The 21,529-nt window shown below is 37.1% G+C and overlaps 1 pseudogene; it reads left to right on the forward strand.

Moving 5' to 3' along the window:
• The first annotated feature begins 1,251 nt into the window (after positions 1-1,251).
• The window catches only part of LOC122019272, a 123,820-nt pseudogene continuing 103,542 nt past the window's right edge, over positions 1,252-21,529 (forward strand).

Consider the following 21,529-nt stretch of genomic DNA (forward strand, 5'->3'; position numbering starts at 1 on the left):
AATACCTCAACGACTTGAGCACATCTCAGACGTGACAGTGAAAGTTTCCGTCGTACAATCCTCAGTCTAACCATACCGCCAACCATACCATTTGTCGGGGGCATGGACTCCTAGAAGGATATCACTGGATCCTCCTTTTGTCCGTTACTGGGCCGAGCGGGTAAGCTATTCGACCAACCATAAGTTGTCTGGACGCTATCATTCTCGGGCCGAGCGGGATGGTCGCTCGGCAACCTTCCACTGTCCGAGCTCCGCTGTTGTGCTGAGTAGAGCTGTGTCTGAATGTAGTCTACTTGGTCGCGACCCCGCTTCGCTGGTTCCGAGCTTTGATGTATGTCTGAGCGAACTAGCCACTCGGCGCGTGCCTCACCGACACATGCTTTTCTGAGCGTTAGAAGTTCGGTTCGTGGCCGAGTTATGATGATGTTGGACCGGACATTCTTTATTCCGGTCAGGCATGGGGTTGCTCGACCGACCGATGATGTAGGGGAGTTGACCATGCCTTGACTTTGACTTCCACCATGACCTTACCCCTCCTTAGGTCCCTTATCCCCGCATCACTTCCAATTATATCAAGAATTTCCCAGTCATATGATATATATATGGCTGTTGGTTTTCGATTTCTTGATCTGTCTAAGTTCTTATTCAGGAATTGAAATTGCCTGAATCATTTGAAAGGTTAACATTTTTAAGAAATTCCTTGGGTTTATCCTTTTACAAGAAACCTCTTAGTGCCGATTCAATCTTTCCTTTAAGCAGTTTTGGAGCCGGTTTGGGTGGTTTGGTCACCAATGGGATCAAGAAAATCTTGATCCAGGTGGTGACTTATCATAAACATAAATATACAAGGTTCTTGGTTCTGGTCTGCTTGGGAGTAGGATGTACTGTCTAGTGGGCGATTTCACCGAGCTTTGACTTTTGCTTCCCTGAGGAGGCGGAGTTTAAACCTTTTGAATCTTATGATCCATTTTTCAATATGGACCATATATAGAACGAATTTCATAGGGTAGGTATTCTGGAATAAAACGACGTTTCTACAGCCACGGTCGATACCGTAGGGACTGAGCAGCCTTTTGATGATATTACCATCCCAGCTATCGACCCAATGCATAAGGGAGTAAGTTTAGCTTTGATAATAGCAGTCTTGTTTGCGCTGGGTCTAGCTCCTATTAGCTGATGCTAGAGTCAATTAGCAAAGAAAAAAAAAACAAAAAAAAAAAAAAAACAAAACTATTGGGCGACTATTAGAGGATGGAGGATGGAGGATGGAGATTCGTCGGTGGAGGACTGAGTGAAGGATGGAAAAGTGGAAGATGGAGCAGTGGAAGATGGAGTGTAGGATGGAGGATGGAGCAGTGGAGGATGGAGGTTAATCCGTGGAGATTGGTGGAGAATCGGTTGGTACACGGGCAAACCGGTTAAGAGGTTTGATTCCTCCCAATTCCTATTTACTTGATCGATTGCTCTCTTGTTTGTTCAATCTTAAGGGATGAGAAAAGCGACATGGGCAAGAGTGAATGGCTGAGTATAGTCGTAAATATAGTAGCAATTTAGACTCTTTTGATTTAAAAATGACTACTATAGATCTATCTAACAGGCACTAACTTTAAGGATGCGTTTAGTTGGAGGTTATCCTTGATAAGCTTAGTTATTCTTGATAACCTTAGAATTATCCATCAAGGTTATCAACGAAAATCTTGTTTGGTTTAGTTAATCGATGATTCCCGAGTAATGTTCCATGCCCGACACGTCAACAAAAGAGGCATGCAATCTGGAATCGGAAAATCTCAAAAAACTGAAATTTTTCTTAATTCCGAGATTAACAAATTTTTTTTACCCAAAATATCCCGATAAGAGAAAAATATGACAAAAAAATAAAAACGTAAAGAAAAAAATAAAAATATAAAATATAAAAACTAAAAAAAATAAAAAAAAATAAAAAAATGAAAAAAAATTTAAAAAAATAAAAAATGTAAAAAAATTAATAAAAAATGTAAAAATATATAAAAATATAAAGAAATAGAAAAAACGTAAAAAAAAAGAAAACGTAAAAATTAAAAAAAATGAATAAAAAATAAAAAATGTAAAAAAATAAAAAAATGTAAAAAAACAAAAAATGAAAATAATAAAATAATAATAATAATAAAACATATAAAAATAAAGAAAAACATGAAAAAAAAGTATGAAAAAAACATATAGTTTAAATAATAATAATAATAATAATATTATTATTATTTTATATGATGAATTTTATAACTGAGGATAATATAATAAAATATAAACTAGGTTATTTATTAAACCTTCAAATAAATAAATTTTTGTTGCATTACTTAGATTAAATTAAATAATATTTGGTTATATTTTATTCATTATAATCTTAGTTACGTGATTATCTGATAATTATATAATTAAAATTATATTTGATAATTTAAACTAAATGTATTCTAAAAATTTAATTCTTGGATATATATGAACGACTTAGAAAGAGGTATTTTCCAGTCATAGCCCATGGACTGGTGCTAGTGTTCAGCTGGAATAGCAATGACAGAAGTAGCTTTCTGCTCAAATATTTAATGGTTACGTACTCGTTGATTTTGAAGTGCCCGCATAAAAAAGAGTTCTCTCTGTCAACCTCTCTTTTGATAATAGGAGCCTTGAAAGCCTCGAAAATTATCTTTTGACTTTGCTAGGTATGTTTCTTGCAATAGGAGGGACCATTTTCCAATCTTATCTTTCCTTGCTGGCCCCCATCTTCTAGCCCATACTGTTAGTCAAGTGGCATGATGCTTTCTTTCGTTAAGCTATAGTCTATGAGAAAGAAAGATTTTAGTTTTTAAAATATAACTTACTAAACTCGAATCATCATTTTCATTTTAAACTCGAATTTTCATTTTGGTTTATCTAATCGACCATTCAAAACTACTCAAGATCTATTCCTGCCCTTCCAATCATTCGGTTGAAAGAAAAAGACTATCATAGCTAAATGGGATGGGCAATAAGCACCAAATTCAGAAAGAAAACGAGTTAGGTCTTTATTAAGAAACAACTGGTAGTAAGGTAAGATGGGAAAGAGCTAAAAGAGAAGATCGATTTCATCTTTCCTTGATCGTATTGGGAATGCTTAGTCACAGCCTCTCACAACCATCTCAGTCATTCGGTCAGCTACTATCTATCTATAAAGGAATCAAGACCTCCCCATAGGCTCGAGACTGCTTTGCCTGCTCTGCTCTCGGGCTATTACCTTCTTTAATAAAGAGCTCTGCTTTGGTTGTGCTCTCTTTGGACGTCTACTTAGCTACATCACTAAGAGCTTAGCTTTTCCTTTAAGGAAATTGATCTGGCTAGCATAGAATGATTACTGAAAATCAAGTATTTCTAAAACCAAGTCCCAAAGTGCTTGCTTTCACCCGAGTCAAGGTCAAATCTGATCTCCGTCTAGTAGTAGGTCGCCAAAGAAGTAAGTGAGAGCCTGGAAAGGTGGATTTCATTCTTTTGTAGCTCTTGTCCTGGTCTTTTCGGTGTACCTGTCTGTTTGTTCTTGTGTTGTTCTTGTCTAGTATAGCTCGTGACGGGTATAGATGGGGACCTCACCCAACCCATCATCAAGTAACTGGGCTATTCTATTCACATTCTATTCCCTTGCATTCCAGTCCTAGCAATTCCTTTCCTCTGTCATTCCCTACCATTGCATTCCATTCCATTCCTAGCTATTCAATTCCTAGCTAAGAAAGATCTACCCAACTGCTACTAGTTGGCCCTTTCCCTAGCAAAGATGACTTTTTTTCTTTAGTTTTCCCTTGCTTTTGCGATCAGCTCTATCTGCTCTCTTTCCTTGTATTCTCTATCAGCATGTCGTTCCCACACCTTATGGTGAATAGTGCCTCTCTATCTCTCTAACTATAAAATGATCCCTCAACTATTGCTATTAACTATTCTTATAGTCGGCCCAAGCATATTACAATATTGTGTGAATCAAAACTACTCAAGATTTGTCCCTGCCCTAAATCAGCGGAGCGCCGAAACCCTTCCCTTAGCACCTCACTCTAGGTAGGGCAACGGATGCACGGAGTTTGCCTGTCAAGCCACTCCTTTCTTTAGTATCTGAGGTGGACTCTTGAAAGATCTCCTTCGGTAGTGTCGTACTTCTTGAAGATTTGGATTTCTTTCCCCTGACCTTGGATCCAGACTTTTGTAAGCTAGTATAGGAGACCCCAGTTGGTTATAGGTGGTATAGAGCAAAGAGTAGGGGATTCTGGTCTATTCCTCGAAGGAGCCATTGCTTTCATTGCTTTAGTACTGGCTAGTCGGTATTCTTTCCCATATCAGCCCCTTCTTCTTCTTCTTCTCCTCTGTCCTAGGAATTGACTCTAGACCCTACCCTTCTAACTATGGGAAGTAGTTGTCTTCGGCAATTGGTATAGGCTCGGGGAATCCTGGTAATAGGACTATAGAGTCGGCTTGGATAGGAGTCAGGACTATGAACCCTACCTCTTGTTGAGTTTTTCGGACCGCGAAAATCGCTTTTTCGCGTCGCGGAAAACCCGAATCACCCTAGCCATTGGATCTGGTGCGAAGAAAACTTTCCGAAAACATGAGTACGAGTTTTAAACTACGATCTACAGTAGATCTACAAAGGAAAAATATTTTACCTTCGAAGCGTGCCCTCGCAAATCCCGCTCGTCCAATGGTACGCCGGATCTCGAAGTTGTCAACGTAGACAACTCTCTAGTGATATCCACACGAACAAGGTGTGTTCTCTAACACAGAAGGATGGAGAAGAGAGCACCCAAGTGTGCTAGCACTTTCTAGGGCTCTCGGGTAGGATTTAAAAAGGGGAGAAAGGAGAGAAAGAAAAGGGATCTCACATAATCCTCTAGGTACCCTCCTTTGTGACCTTCACTTCACCCTTTTCTTGTAACACAACTCATACACCTTCTCCCTCCATGAAAGCTCACGGCAACCACAGCAAAGGAGGAGGAAGAAGCTAGGAAGAAGATGGAATAATTACCACCACATCAATATGCCACCAAAAATGAAAACCCCTTTCATTATGTGGCCGGCCACACATGGGTAACCCCCTCATTTAATGTGGCCGGCCACATTAAATGGAGGATTGTAACCTCCTTGACAACTAGGAGATGATGTGGCTGCCATGTAGGATGAGTCATCCTCCATGAAGTGGCAATTCATCAAGTCAAACTTGATGTTTCAACTTCCCATTTTGGTCAAGTCAAAATTGACCAAATTTTTTCCATGTTGAGTTGAATTCATTCTTTGATTCAAGCCAATTTCAATCTAATGAATCTCAATTCATTAATATAAATTGACTTAATGAATCAAATTTAAATTAGACTTATTCAACAATTGAATCTAATTGACTCTAACTCAATAAGTCTAATTTCCGAATCCAATTCTTGGTGCATCATATGAACCTAATCCAATTGGTTCATCCTATGAACCTAATCTTCATCCACTTGTTCTTTGTGTGTAACCCAATAGGTTCTTGTAACGTTGACAATGTTTCTAAACTCCTTTAAAAACATAAGCAATGAGCGGCATCTAGCAATACATCATTGCTACCCAAGTTACAAGAAATGTTGAGATCCAACATCACCTTGTGACTACTAATTGTGACTCCTCACAATATATGACAAGTGTCCTTCTATCTTAGACATCTAGATTGATCAATGTGAGGCATAGACCGTGTCATCCTCTGACCAATCTAAATCTTGAACTCCAAGTAGACTAACTAAATCAAATGAGCTCAATATCCTATATTGACTCATTTGGACATGGCCATGCACTTCGTGGTCTCACTCTATCAAGAATATTGATGTCTCTCCCGTCATATAGGAGGGATAGATCTCATTTACATCACTCACATCCCTCTGCATAATTCGTTACATACCCAGTAATCGCCTTTATAGTCCACCCAATTACGGGTGACGTTTGACGAAACCAAAGTACATAACTCCTTATGTAGGGAACCATGGTGACTTCAGGTCTAAGGACTAGTAGTCATACTAATAGCCACATGAGAAAGTATATGACACTCATATAACGATCTATGATACTTTCTCATGGCGGGTCATTCAGTATACATTCTCTAATGCATACCCATGTGTCAACTTGATATCTCTATATCCATGACTTGTGAGATCAAGTCATCGAGTTGACCTACATGCTAGTCTTATTGCATTAACATTGTCCCTGAATGTTAATACTCGACTAGGAATGATTTAGAGTATTGTTCCCTATATCATCTCACTATCGATTCAACCAATCAATTGATATAGGTAAGAACCTTCTACTCAAGAACGTTATTATACTTAGTTTATTTGGCACCAATACAAATAAGTATAATAACCAAAAATCAAATGCCTTTATTTATATAGAATATGATACAACAAGTCCAAAATACAATCATCAAATGATTGGCTCTAGGGCTCTAGCTAACAATCTCCCACCTTTTTACTAGGAACATTTAAAGATCCCTTCCTAGGAACTTCTCAATGGGCAGACAGCCAAGGTGGGTCAACTAAATATGGGACTCATCGTGATCAATAGGTAGAGCAGTGGAGACTCCGGTGAAGACAACTCAGCAATCTCTATCCAGGGCACTCGAGAACCCCTTATAAGGGTTCTCTAACGTATTGCGTAATATAGTTCAGTTCGACATTCATCTATCAATCGAGACCCCTTCCACCGAATCAGATGTGAGAATCTAGTCTACTTAATCTACAACACGATTGTTGAATCCACCCAATTCCTCCTTGCAACGTTTCCACGGCCTGCGCATGCTTTTGTCGAAGATGAGTAGATGGGCACCATTTCGATCCCTAAGGATTGAGAGCCCTTGTTCTTACTTTGATCTATCAAATCCCTATCTCATTTCCTCTTTCCCAATTAATGGTTAATCATCGCTCCCTTCAACCTAGTTTGTTCTCGAAGAACTCCACACCCATGTCTAGCTAATTGATGTCAAGGCTTCCATAGCTAGCCTCCACTTCACTTCCTTTCAGTCTAATAGGCCTACCTCAACTCTTAAGGCAATGAATAATGATCTTCTAATGTAGCTAAAAATAGAAATAATGGAAGGTATAAGCCCCTACCTTTAAATGAGGACTTGTAGAACCTACCTTAGAGAAGATGTTACAAGTGGAACTAGAAGATGGTTAGTAGAATGAATAATGAGATTCTAATAAAGCTAAAATCCCTTCAGGGGATAAAGGTCCGAGTGCGCCTATCCTAAAATGATCAAATTCAACTTCATAGAAAGATCTACCCACGTTGCAATCGCTCGTACTAAAGAATTTAGCAAATTCAATTCACTAATTCTAGGTTCCAAGTGATCGGTACATGTTGTCAGTTTTTGTGTCTTGTAACTCGTGTTGTCCGGTGTAGCTGTTGTCTTGGTATTTCTTGGTCTTTCTCTTGTCATGATGAGTTAGGATGAGTCCGTGATCAGTTCCTGAGCTATTTTAGTCCAGATCATTCCTAAGTTATTAATTCCCTATTTTAGTCCTGGCTATTCCCTAGCTATTAAATTCCCTAGCAATTCCCTAACTATTCAATAGTTCCCCCTAGGGGTTAGGGGGGCACATTCAATTCCTAGCTATTCAATGTTAGTGAGAGCCCTAGATGTTGGTTGCTACTCGGAAAACCTAGAGGTTCCACTATACAAAAATTTTGTACAAAGGTCTGAACCTTTTCCTAGCTACCATGTGTTCTTTTAAATTAAATTTTGGATCGCCTGCGGAACTTAACACGTTTGATCCAAAACTTAATCTATTTGTTCTTTTAGGTTTTGACTTGGGTCTCCTGCGGAACTTAACACATTCGACCCAAATCACCTTAAGTTATTAATTCCATTAAATATTAATTTCCATAATTGGTTCCCAGTACTGACGTGGCGAGGCACATGACCTTCTTGGATATGGGAGCAACCACCACCGACTAGACAAAACCTTTTATGGAAAGCTAATATTTAATTTTTTAAAATAACTTTAGGTTAACCGAAAAGAACAATCAAATCACAAGGAAAAATAAAACAAAAGAACACATCATCGAAAAACATATTCGAAATACTAGAATCGTAAGCCTCTTGTATTTGGTATTATTTCCAAAAATAACTAGTATGATGCGGAAAGAAAAATTACTAGTTATACCTTTTAGAAAGACCTCTTGATCTTCTATCGTATTTCTCTTCTAACCTCGGACGTTGTGTGGGCAACGATCTTCCGAGATGAGAACCACCAAGCACCTTCTTCTTCCTTACAAGTTTCGGCCATCAAAACTTCTCCTAGGATGAAGAGGTTCGGCCACCACCACCATGCTCCAAGGGATGCTAGAAAAGAGGCTTCTTTTTGTTGGTTGCTACTCGGAAAACCTATAGGTTCCACTGTACAAAAATTTTGTACAAAGGTCTGAACCTTTTCCTAGCTACCATGTGTTCTTTTAAATTAAATTTTGGATCGCCTGCGGAACTTAACACGTTTGATCCAAAACTTAATCTATTTGTTCTTTTAGGTTTTGACTTGGATCTCCTGCGGAACTTTACACGTTCGACCCAAGTCTCCTTAAGTTATTAATTCCATTAAATATTAATTTCCATAATTGGTTCCCAGTACTGACGTGGCGAGGCACATGACCTTCTTGGATATGGGAGCAACCACCACCGACTAGACAAAACCTTTTATAGAAAGCTAATATTTAATTTCCTAAAATAACTTTAGGTTAACCAAAGAGAACAATCAAATCACAAGGAAAAGAAAAAATAAAAGAACACAGCATCGAAAAAACATATTCGAAATTCTAGAACGTAAGCCTCTTGTATTTGGTATTATTTCCATAAATAACTAGCATGATGCGGAAATAAAAATTACTAGTTATACCTTGTAGAAAAACCTCTTGATCTTCTACCGTATTCCTCTTCTAACCTCGGACGTTGTGTGGGCAACGATCTACCGAGATGAGAAACCACCAACCACCTTCTTCTCCTCCAAGCAAGGTTCGGCCACAAAAGGAAAACTTCACCAAGGAGAAAAAACGAAATACTAACCAAGCTCTAAGAGATGCTAGCTTTCTCTCCTTCTTCTTCTTCTTCTCCAAGTAGTATCCGGCCACCACAAGAGCTCCAAGGAAGGGAGAGAGGTTCGGCCACCACAAGAGGAAGAGAGGGAGAGGATGGCCGGCCACACCAAGGGACAAAAGAGGGAGAGAAAATAATAGAGGTTGTGTCTCATGAAGGCACCCCTACCCCTTCTTTTATATTCCTTGGCCTAGGCAAATTAGGAAATTTAATTACAATAAAATTTCCTTAATTTTTCTTGACATGAATTAATTGAGAAAAATAAAATTTCCCAATCAACTTGTGATGGCCGGCCACAATCAAAAGAGCAAATTAGGAGAGTTTTAATCAACAAATTAAAACTTCCTAATTTGTTTCCGGAAATTTTAAAAAATAAAATTTCTCTTTAAAAATCTCTTCATGGTTAATAAAAGGAAATTTCTATAATTTTAATTTTATTAACATGTGAATAATTTTAAAGAGAAAATAAAACATCTCTCCAATCTACAAATAAGGAAAGAGATCTAATCTCTTTCTTTAATCTTTTGTAGATCTTTTACAAGAGAGATATTTTAATTTTAATTCTCTTTAAATTATATCTTTCACATAATAATAAAAATTAAAATTAAATTTCTTTTTTAATTTAATTTGGCCGGCCCTACTAGCTTGGGTTCAAGCTAGGGCCGGCCACCCAATTTTATACCTAGGCCGGCCCTAGCTTGTTCCCAAGCTAGCTTGGCCGACCCCTATTGGGTGGGTATAGGTGGGTATAGAACTCTATAAATAAGAGGCTACGATAGGGACCGAGAGGAGGAATTGATTTTGGTCTCCCGATAAAATTAAGCATCCCGTGTTGGCCCCGAACACACAACTTAATTTTATCAATGATAATTCATTCCACTAGAGAACTATCATTGAACTACCGCACCAATCCCAAATTACATTTTTGGGCTCCTTCTTATTATGAGTGTGTTAGTCTCCCTGTGTTTAAGATATCGAATGTCCACTAATTAAGTGAGTTACTGACAACTCATTTAATTAATATCTAAGTCCAAGAGTAGTACCACTCAACCTTATTATCATGTCGGACTAAGTCCACCTGCAGGGTTTAACATGACAATCTTTATGAGCTCCTCTTGAGGACATTATCAACCTAGTATCTCTAGGACACAGTTTCCTTCTATAATCAACAACACACACTATAAGTGATACCATTTCCCAACTTATCGGGTTTATTGATTCATCGAACTAAATCTCACCCATTGATAAATTAAAGAAATAAATATCAAACATATGTGCTTGATATTATATTAGGATTAAGAACACACACTTGCATAATAACTGAGGTCTTTGTTCCTTTATAAAGTCAGTATAAAAGAAACGACCTCTAATGGTCCTACTCAATACACTCTGAGTGTACTAGTGTAATTATATAGTCAAGATAAACTAATACCTAATTACACTACGACCTTCTAATGGTTTGTTCCTTTCCATTTTGGTCGTGAGCTTCTGTTTATAATTTATAAGGTACTGATAACATTATCTTCTGCATATGACACCACATGCTATGTTATCTACAATATAAATTAATTGAACAACTACAAACAAATGTAGATAAATTGACCAAATGTGATTCTTTATTTAACATGAATGTTTACAAAGCTTAGGCTTTCAGTATACACTCCAACACTTTTCTCTCCTTCTTCTCCTTCTTCTCCTTCTTAGATCCAGCCACCAAAGCTATCTCCACCATGAGTAGGTTTCGGCCACACAAAGGAGAGGAGAGGAAAGAAAGGGCCGGCCACACCCAAAGAAGAAAAGAGGGAGAAAAATAATAGAGTTCTTCTTCCATGAAGGCACCTCTACCCCCTCTTTTATAATCCTTGGTCTTGGCAAATAAGGAAATTTAAATAAAAACTTCCTTAATTCTTTTGCCATGAAAAGGAAAATTTATTTAATTAAAAATATTTTTTCTCTTCTCAATTTACAATGGCCGGCCATTATACAAATCTCCAAGAAAATAAAATTTTAAACACCAATTAAAACTTCCTTATTTGCTTCCGGAAATTTATAAAAATTTCTCAATAATTTTTATCCCTTCATGATTGGTTTATAAAAAGGAAATTTAATAAATTAAAATATTTCTTTTAAACATGTGGATAAAAAGAAAGTTATCTCTATAAATTAAAATCTCTTTTAATCTACAAATAAGGAAAGATATCAAATCTTTTCTTAATCTTTTGTAGAAACTTATAAAAGAGAATATTTAATTTTAAACTCTCTTTTAAAACATGAACATGATTAAAAAGGAAAGTTTTCTTAAAATTTAAAATCCTCCTTTAATCAACAAATAAGGAAAGATTTCAAATTTTAAACTCTCTTTTAAACATTTAGATGATTTACAAATAAGGAAAGTTTTTACCAAAAATTAAAAACATCCTTTTAAACTACAAATAAGGAAAGAGATTAATCTCTTCTCTTAATCTTTTGTAGAAAGCTATAAAAGGAAATTTTTAATTTTTAAACTCTCTTTTAAAATCATGATATCCACATAAGAAATAATTTTAATAAAAATCCTTTTTAATATTCTAGTGGCCGGCCACCTAAGCTTGGGACCCAAGCTTTGGCCGGCCACCTACATGGCTCATCCACTTGGTCTTGGCCGGCCCTAGCTTGGGTTCCAAGCTAGCTTGGTCGGCCCCATTGGATGGGTAAGAAGGTGGGTATGCGGTGGGTATAAATCTCTATATACTAGAGGCTACGATAGGGACCGAGAGGAGGAATTGGTTTTGGTCTCCCGATGAAATTAAGCATCCCGTGTTCGCCCCGAACACACAACTTAATTTCATCAATAATAATTCTTTCCACTAAAGGACTATTATTGAACTACCGCACCAATCCCAAATTACATTTTGGGCTCCTTCTTATTATGAGTGTGTTAGTCTCCCTGTGTTTAAGATAACAAATGCCCACTAATTAAGTAAGTTACTGACAACTCGCTTAATTAATATCTAGCTCCAAGAGTAGTACCACTCAACTTCATCATCATGTCGGACTAAGTCCACCTGCAGGGTTTAACATGACAATCCTTATGAGCTCCTCTTGGGGACATTCTCAACCTAGATCACTAGGACATAGTTTCCTTCTATTATCAACAACACACACTATAAGTGATATCATTTCCCAACTTATCGGGCTTATTGATTTATCGAACTAAATCTCACTCATTGATAAATTAAAGAAATAAATATAAAATATATGTGCTTGTTATTATATTAGGATTAAGAGCACACACTTCCATAATAACTGAGGTCTTTGTTCCTTTATAAAGTCAGTATAAAAGGAACGACCTCAAATGGTCCTACTCAATACACTCTAAGTGTACTGGTGTAATTATATAGTTAAGATAAATTAATACCTAATTACACTACGACCTTCCAATGGTTTGTTCCTTTCCATCTTGGTCGCGAGCTACTGTTTATAATTTATAAGGAACCGATAACATGATCTCCTGTATGTGATACCACACACCATGTTATCTACAATATAAATTAATTGAGCAACTACATTTATCATAAATGTAGATATTTGACCAATGTGATTCTTATTTCTAGATAAATGTTTATACCAAAAGCTAGGCTTTTAGTATACACTCTAACAATCTCCCACTTATACTAAAAGACTAAGCTGCCATATCTGCTGCCATACATCTGATTCCCAACCCTTCAACATGCCCATCAAAAGCTCTTGCCTTAAGGACCTTAGTGAAAGGATCTATAGGTCATCACCTGATGCAATCTAGGCAGCAACAACTTCTCCTCGTTTATACGATTTCTCGTATTGGGTGGTACTTGCGCTCTATTGTGTTTACTTGCCTTATAGACTTATGGTTTCTTCGAGTTTGCTACTGCACCAACATTATTACAATAAATTGTAACAATCTTTGGACAAACCAGAAATCATATCTAAGTCTATCTTGAGGTTATTGAGTCATTCAGCTTTTATGGCTACCTCAGAGGCTTGCCATATACTAAGCTTCTATGGTGGAGTCCAGAAAAACACCTATGCTTATCACTCTTCCATAGTTATGACTTTACCTCCTAAAGTAAACACAAAAACCCCGAGGTTGACTTATTATTATCCCTATCCGATTGGAAGCCAAAATCCATGCAACCCACTAGGATCAAATTAACTGCCTTGTAAGCTAGCATATAATCTCTAGTGCCTCTAAGGTACTTCAATATATGCTTTACTGCAGTCCAGGGTTACTTTGATATCTGCTAACTATGCCCTTGGCAAAACAGATTTCTGATCTCGTGCATAGCATATATTAGGCTTCCGATAGCCGAAGCATAAAGAACTGCCTTTATTTCCTTTATCTCCTTTGATGTCTACAGAGACATATCTTTAGATAAAGTTACTCCATCCTAAAGTAAGAAACCTTTCTTGGAGTTTTGCATGCTTAAAATGAGCAAGGATTTTTCCAATGTATGAAGCTTGGAATAAGTAAAATATTTTTTTCTTGCGATCCTTTATTACTTTGATCTCAAGAATATATACATTCTCCCAAGTCCTTTATATCGAATTGTTTGGACAACCATACCCTTACTTCTGACAACATTTTAATATTGTTTCCAACTACCAAAAATGTTATCTACGTATAGTACAAGAAATACCACCACACTTCCATCATACCTTTTGTATATACTGTTAGTTAGAGCCCTAGAGCCAATCATTTGATGATTGTATGGACTCATTGTATCATATTCTTGTATATTAATAAAGGCATTTGTTTGGTTATTATACTTATTTGTATTAGTGCCAAATAGACTAAGTATAATAGCGTCCTTGAGTAGAAGGTTCATACCTATATCAATCGATTAGTTGAATCGATAGTGAGATGATATAGGGAACACTACTCTAAATCATTCCTAGTCGAGTATTAACATTCAGGGACAATGTTAATGCAATAAGACTAGCATGTAGGTCAGCTCGATGACTTGATCTCACAAGTCATGGATATAGAGATATCATGCTGACACATGGGTATACATTGGAGAATGTATACTGAATGACCCACCATGAGAAAGTATCATGGATCGTTATATGAGTGTCATATACTTTCTCATGTGGCTATTAGTATGACTATTAGTCCTTAGACCTGAAGTCACCATGGATCCCTACATAAGGAGTTATGTACTTTAGTTTCGTCAAACGTCACCCGTAACTGGGTGGACTATAAAGGCGATTACTGGGTATGTAACGAATTATGCAGAGGGATGTGAGTGATGTAGATGGGATCTATCCCTCCCATATGACGGGAGCGACATCGCTATTCTTGATAGAGTGAGACTACGAAGTGCATGGCCATGCCCAAATGAGTCAACATTAGATGTTGAGCTCATTTGATCGAGTGAGTCTACTTGGAGTTCAAGATTTAGATTGATTAGAGGATGACACGGTCTATGCCTCACATTAATCAATCTAGATGTCTAGGATAGAAGGACACTTGTCACATATTGTGAGGAGTCACAATTAGTAGTCACAAGGTGATGTTGGATCTCAACATTCTTGTAACTTGGGTAGCAATGATGTATTGCTAGATGCCGCTCATTGCTTATGTTTCTAAAGGAGTTTAGAAACATTGCCAACGTTACAAGAACCTATTGGGTCACACACAAAGAACAAGTGGATGGAAATTAGGTTCATATGATGAACCAATTGGATTAGGTTCATGTGATGAACCAAATTGGATTAAGAGTAATCCAAATTGGGTTAATTGAGTTAGACTCAAGTTGATTCATGTGTTCAATGAGTCTAATTTGGATTATGACTCATTGAATCAATTTAATTAAATGAATTAGATTCATTATATTAAGTTGGCTTGAATCAAATGGTTAGATTAGATCAACCATGAGAGAGATTTGGTCAAGTTTGACTTGATTTGAGAAGGAAGATCAAAGGTCAATTTTGAATTGACCATTTGCCACCTCATTTGTGAGTTGGCATAAGGTGGACCATTGATGATGCTCCACATCATGATGGTTGCACATGTGTGTGACACCTCATGGAGGTTACAAATCCCCTCTTTAATGGCCACATTAAATGGGAAGGGGGTTACACACACATGAAGGAGAGTGAATGCAATTCATTCTCATTCATTCCATCTTCTTCCTCCTTAGCTCTCTCTTGCTTTCTCCTCTCTTTTGGTCGTGGGTTCCATGAAGGGAGAGAAGGTGGTTGAGTTGTATTCCAAGAGAAGAAAGAAAGGGTGAAGGTCACAAAAGAGGAGACTACTTCTTGAGTGTAAGAGTTTCCTTTCTTCTTTCTTTTTCCCTCCATTTAAATCCTATCCGAGAGCTCTAGAAAGTGCTAGCACACTTGGGGCTCTCTTCTCCATCCTTTGAGTGTGAGAGACACTCCTTGTTCGTGTGGATATCACTAGAGAAGTATCTACCTTGATACTTTGGAGATCCGACAAGTACCTTGGACGAGCGGGATTTTGCAAGGGCACGCATCGAAGGTAAAATGGTTTTTCCTTTGTAGATCTACTGTAGATCGTAGTATAAAACTCGTATTTGTGTTTTCGAAATTTTTCCTTGCACGGATCTATGGCTTTCGGTGATTCGGGGTTTCCGCGACGCGAAAAGCGATTTTCGCGGCCCGAAAAACCCAACATATACAAGACTTATCCAGTTACTAAATGAATCCAAAAGTCTGGATTACTTTGATAAACTGGATGTTCCAAGACCTTGAAGCTTTGTATCAGTCCATAGACTGATTGAGCTTGCACACAAGATGCTCTTAGCCCTTTGCAATGAACCATTCTGGTTGCTTTATATGGATGCTTTCTTCAAGACTTCCATTAAGGAATGCTGTCTTGACATCCACTTACCAAATAGATAAAAGAATCTAGATAGACTTAAGCATGACTACCAGTGAAAAAGTTTTATTTTTCATCTAGCCTTGCTTTAAAAGTTTCTACCTTCCTGTCTATCCCTCTTTTCCAATTATAGACCTTTTTATACCCAAAGGCTTTTACACCATTTGGTGGTTCTACAAGCTTCCAGATTTTATTAGAATACATCTATTCTAATTCTGTTATTCATTACTCTTTGCCAAGATATTGCATCTTTATCTTGGAGTGCTTCGTCATATGTCCGGAGATCAGGTTCATGTCCTCCAGGGATCGAGTCCAAAAACTCTCCCAAAACATGAATCTTTTTAGGTTGCCTAACAACCCTCCCACTGTTGGAGAGTATACTGAAATCCTAAGCTTTTGTAAACATTTATTTTTAATAAAGAATCACATTTGGTCAAATTATCTACATTTGTTTGTAGTTGTTCAATTAATTTATATTGAAGATAACATAGCATGTGGTGTCACATGCAGAAGATAATGTTATCAGTACCTTATAAATTATAAACAGTAGCTCACGACCAAAATGGAAAGGAACAAATCATTAGAAGGTCGTAGTGTAATTAGGTATCAGTTTATCTTGACTATATAATTACACTAGTACACTCAGAGTGTATTGAGTAGGACCATTTGAGGTCGTTTCTTTTATACTGACTTTATAAAGAAACAAAGACCTCGATTATTATGGAAGTGTGTGCTCTTAATCCTAATATAATAACAAGCACATATATTTGATATTTATTTCTTTAATTTATCAATGGGTGAGATTTAGTTCGATGAATCAATAAGCCCGATAAATTGGGAAATGGTATCAATTATAGTGTGTGTTGTTGATTATAGAAGGAAACTGTGTCCTAGAGATACTAGGTTGATAATGTCCTCAAGAGGAGCTCATAAGGATTGTCATGTTAAACCCTGCAGGTGGACTTAGTCCGACATGACGATAAGGTTGAGTAGTACTACTCTTGGACTAAGATATTAATTAAATGAGTTGTCAGTAACTCACTTAATTAGTGGACATTCGATATCTTAAACACAGGGAGACTAACACACTCATAATAAGAAGGAGCCCAAAAATGTAATTTGGGATTGGTGCGGTAGTTCAATGATAGTTCTCTAGTGGAATGAATTATCATTGATAAAAATAAGTTGTGTGTTCGGGGCGAACACGGGATGCTTAATTTTATCAGGAGACCAAAACCAATTCCTCCTCTCGATCCCTATCGTAGCCTCTTATTTATAGAGTTCTATACCCACCTATACCCACCTTCTATACCCACCCAATAGGGGTCGGCCAAGCTAGCTTGGGAACAAGCTAGGGCCGACCTAGGTATAAGATTGGGTGCCCGGCCCTAGCTTGAACCCAAGCTAGTAGGGCCGGCCAAAATAAATTAAAAAGAAATTTAATTTTAATTTTTATTATGTGGAAGAAATAATTTATTAAAGAGAATTTAAATTAAATTATCTCTCTTGTAAAATTTACAAAAGATTAAAGAAAGAGATTAGATCTCTTTCCTTATTTGTAGATTGGTGAGATATTTTATTTTCTCTTTAAAAATTATTCACATGTTGTAAAATTAAAATTATGGAAATTTCTTTTTATTAACCATGAAGAGATTTTTTGAAGAGAAATTTTATTTTTAAAATTTCCGGAAACAAATAAGGAAAGTTTTAATTGTTGATTGAAACTTGTCAAATTTGCTTCCCATTGATGTGGCCGGCCACTTGATTTTAATTGGGGAAATTTTATTTTATTTTTCTCAATTAAATCATGTCAAGGAAATTGAGGAAATTTTATTGTAATTAAATTTCCTAATTTGCCTAGGCCAAGGAATATAAAAGAAGGGGTAAGGGTGCCTTCATGAGACACAACATCTATTATTTCTCTCCCTCTTTTGTTTCTTGGTGTGGCCGGCCATCCTCTCCCTCTCTTCCTCTTGTGGTGGCCGAATCTCCCTCTTCCATTGGAGCTCTTGTGATGGCCGGATACTACTCGAAGAAGAAGAAGAAGAAGGAGAGAAAGCTAGCATCTCTTAGAGCTTGGTTAGTGTTTTGATTTTCTTCCTTGGTGAAGCTTCCTCTTTGTTGGCCGAACCTAGCTAGGAGGAGAAGAAGGTGGTTGGTGGTTTCCCATCTCGGAAGATCGTTGCCCACACAACGTCCGAGGTTAGAAGAGGAATACGGTAGAAGATAAAGAGGTTTTTCTACAAGGTATAACTAGTAATTTTTCTTTCCGCATCATGCTAGTTATTTATGGAAATAATACCAAATACAAGAGGCTTACGTTCTAGAATTTCGAATATGTTTTTTCGATGCTGTGTTCTTTTATTTTTTTTTTCCTTGTGATTTGATTGTTCTCTTTGGTTAACCTAAAGTTATTTTAGGAAATTAAATATTAGCTTTCTATAAAAGGTTTTGTCTAGTCGGTGGTGGTTGCTCCCATATCCAAGAAGGCCATGTGCCTCGCCACGTCAGTACTGGGAACCAATTATGGAAATTAATATTTAATGGAATTAATAACTTAAGGAGACTTGGGTCGAACGTGTTAAGTTCCGCAGGAGATCCAAGTCAAAACCTAAAAGAACAAATAGATTAAGTTTTGGATCAAACGTGTTAAGTTCCGTAGGCGATCCAAAATTTAATTTAAAAGAACACATGGTAGCTAGGAAAAGGTTCAGACCTTTGTACAAAATTTTTGTACAGTGGAACCTATAGGTTTTCCGAGTAGCAACCAACAATTGGTATCAGAGCTAGGGTTTTGCCTCTGTGTATTTGGTATTTAGTTTAATTATGCACATGTCATACATAATTTAGGCAGGATAATAGTAGGATGTGCTAACTTTGTGGATGCAGGATCCAACTATTATGACTTTTAGTTATTATGTGTGTGATTGGACCCTTGGACATGTCAAGGGCATTTATATGTGTGTGCATGATTGTATTAAAATACAGCAGGAGCTGTATTTAGTTTTATTAGGATTTTATTTTTGATCTAGATACATGTACATTCCTTTTATGGAATATAGGATCAAAAATGTAAAATTCTATTTATGTCGCGGATCGAATCTTGCAAAGCGTGGAACCTTCTAAGGACCAGAGGCGCAGCGGAACTAGGAGCAAGATGGATGCGACAGCTAGACCCGATGGCGGTGGCCAAATATGGCAGCAGCTTGGGATGACAACACACGGAGGACAACTAGAGATAAAAGCCATAATAGTTGAAAATTAAATTTTCTATTTATTGCTTTTATATTATGTGTGCATGTTAGTTTACAAGTTTTAGTAGGCTAGCATAGTTAAAATTCCTCATTTATAAATAACTAAGTGGGAGAGGGATTTTTAAATAAATCCCATGGTCTCCATTACTGGTTTGTAAGTGATGCAAACAAGCTTGCGCGTTGGCTCTGAGTGCCTTTCTCCATAACGGATGAGCTTGTTTGTGGATCACTAGAATAGACTTCTATTTTTGGATGACTATAGGAAGTTAATTAAGAGCGTGTGATCTTCCCCAACGGAAGGGGCATAATCTTATTAATGGACTTAGTGTCAAGTAATGGTATACACTTAGACACATCTAATAGTATCCTCCCCATCGAAGTCACTGCTATTATTTGTGTGACCAAAAGATACCAACTATTAATTTTATTTGTCAAAAAGTTAGGTTGACAAGATAATAAAATTAATGGGATAAAACTCTCCTTTTACAAATGTTGAATTTGTATACGTCCACACTAATGTGGCATACAAAATTCACGGTGTTTTAAGGTGTTGGTTAATTTAAAATAGTATTGTTTGAGGAATCAATATTATTCTAAATTTAGAGTTCTGACCAAAAGTTATTTGTGATTCTTAGGATGACTTTCAACCCACTGTCCATCATACTTCAACAAAACAGACTTACTGGACCTAATTACATAGATTGGAAAAGAATCCTGGACATTGTTCTGACTGCAGAAAGCTATAAATTTGTACTGACTGAACCTTGTCCTGATGCACCCACTGGTGAATCTACCCAAGAGGAGATTGAATATCATAAGAGATGGGCAAAGGCAGATGAGATGGCGCGGTGTTACATTTTGGCTTCAATGTCAAATGTATTGCAACATCAACATCAAGATTTACCAACAGCTTATGATATTATGAACAATCTCAAGGAACTCTTTGGTCATCAGGATAGGGCTTCTAGACAAGAAGCTATGAGAAAGATAATGACAGCCACCATGCAAGAGGGTACTCCTGTAAGGGATCATATCCTAAAGATGATGACTTATCTGAACGAAATACAGATCCTTGGAGGAGAAATTGATGGGGAAACCCAGATCGATATGATCCTCTAAACGCTACCTAGAAGTTTTGAGCAGTTCCGCCTGAACTATAATATGAATAAAAGGATTTATTCATTAGGGGAACTACTGACAGAACTTCAAGCAGCAGAAGGATTATTTCGTCACAATTCTCAAATTCACTATGCTGAAAATGGTTCTACTTCTAAATCGAAAGGAAAGAAGAAGAAGAAACAAGCTGGCTCAGCAAATAAAGTGAATAAATCTCAGAGTACGGGATTTAAAGCTGGAGTGAAGAAACCCAAGGGCAAATGCTTCATCTGCAAGCAGGCAGGACATTGGAAGGCAGACTATCCTCGTAGGAATCAAAACAAAGGTATATCTCATGCTCTAGTTGTTGAAACATGTTTAGCGGTGTTATCTACCAGCACCTGGTGTGTAGATACGGGAGCCACTGATCATGTCTGCAATTCCTTGCAGGGGTTCCAGGAAACCCGACGACTATCTGAAGGAGAAATTATCGTCTACATGGGCAATGCTACTAAGGTGGCAGCTGTTGCAGTGGGAGACGTCTACTTATCTTTTAGTAGAAATAGAAATTTGGTTTTAAAAAATTATCTTTATGTACCCAGTTTTAGAAAGAATTTAATTTCAGTTTCTAAACTGTTTTTAGATGGATATTCAGTTTCTTTCAGTAACGATGTAGTTATTAAAAGAAATAAAGTGATTATCTGTTCTGGTGCATTGGTTGGCAATTTGTATACTTTAAATCCAAATTCTTCCACAAAGCAAAACATGGAAATTTATAACTCTTCTTCTAGTTCTAATAAGAGAAAAGAACCTTCGGAAATGAATCAAGCATATCTTTGGCATCTAAGGCTTGGTCATATTAACTTAAGTAGGATTCAGAGGCTTATAACCGATGGACTTTTGAGTTCATTAGAGTTGGAAAATTTTTCAACTTGTGAATCTTGCTTAGAAGGTAAAATGACCAAGAGGCCGTTCAAGGCCAAGGGGTATAGAGCCAAAGAAGTGTTAGAATTGGTTCACTCTGATTTGTGTGGTCCTATGTCTGTCCAGGCAAGAGAAGGTTTTGAATATTTTGTCTCTTTCATAGACGATTATTCAAGATACGGATATATTTACCTAATGCGCCGCAAGTCCGAGTGCTTTGATAAGTTAAAAGAATACAAGGCTGATGTGGAAAAACGATTAGGTAAAAGTATCAAGACACTACGATCTGATCGTGGTGGCGAA

Source organism: Zingiber officinale, chromosome 9A (assembly GCF_018446385.1).
Source record: "Zingiber officinale cultivar Zhangliang chromosome 9A, Zo_v1.1, whole genome shotgun sequence".
NCBI lineage: Eukaryota > Viridiplantae > Streptophyta > Magnoliopsida > Zingiberales > Zingiberaceae > Zingiber > Zingiber officinale.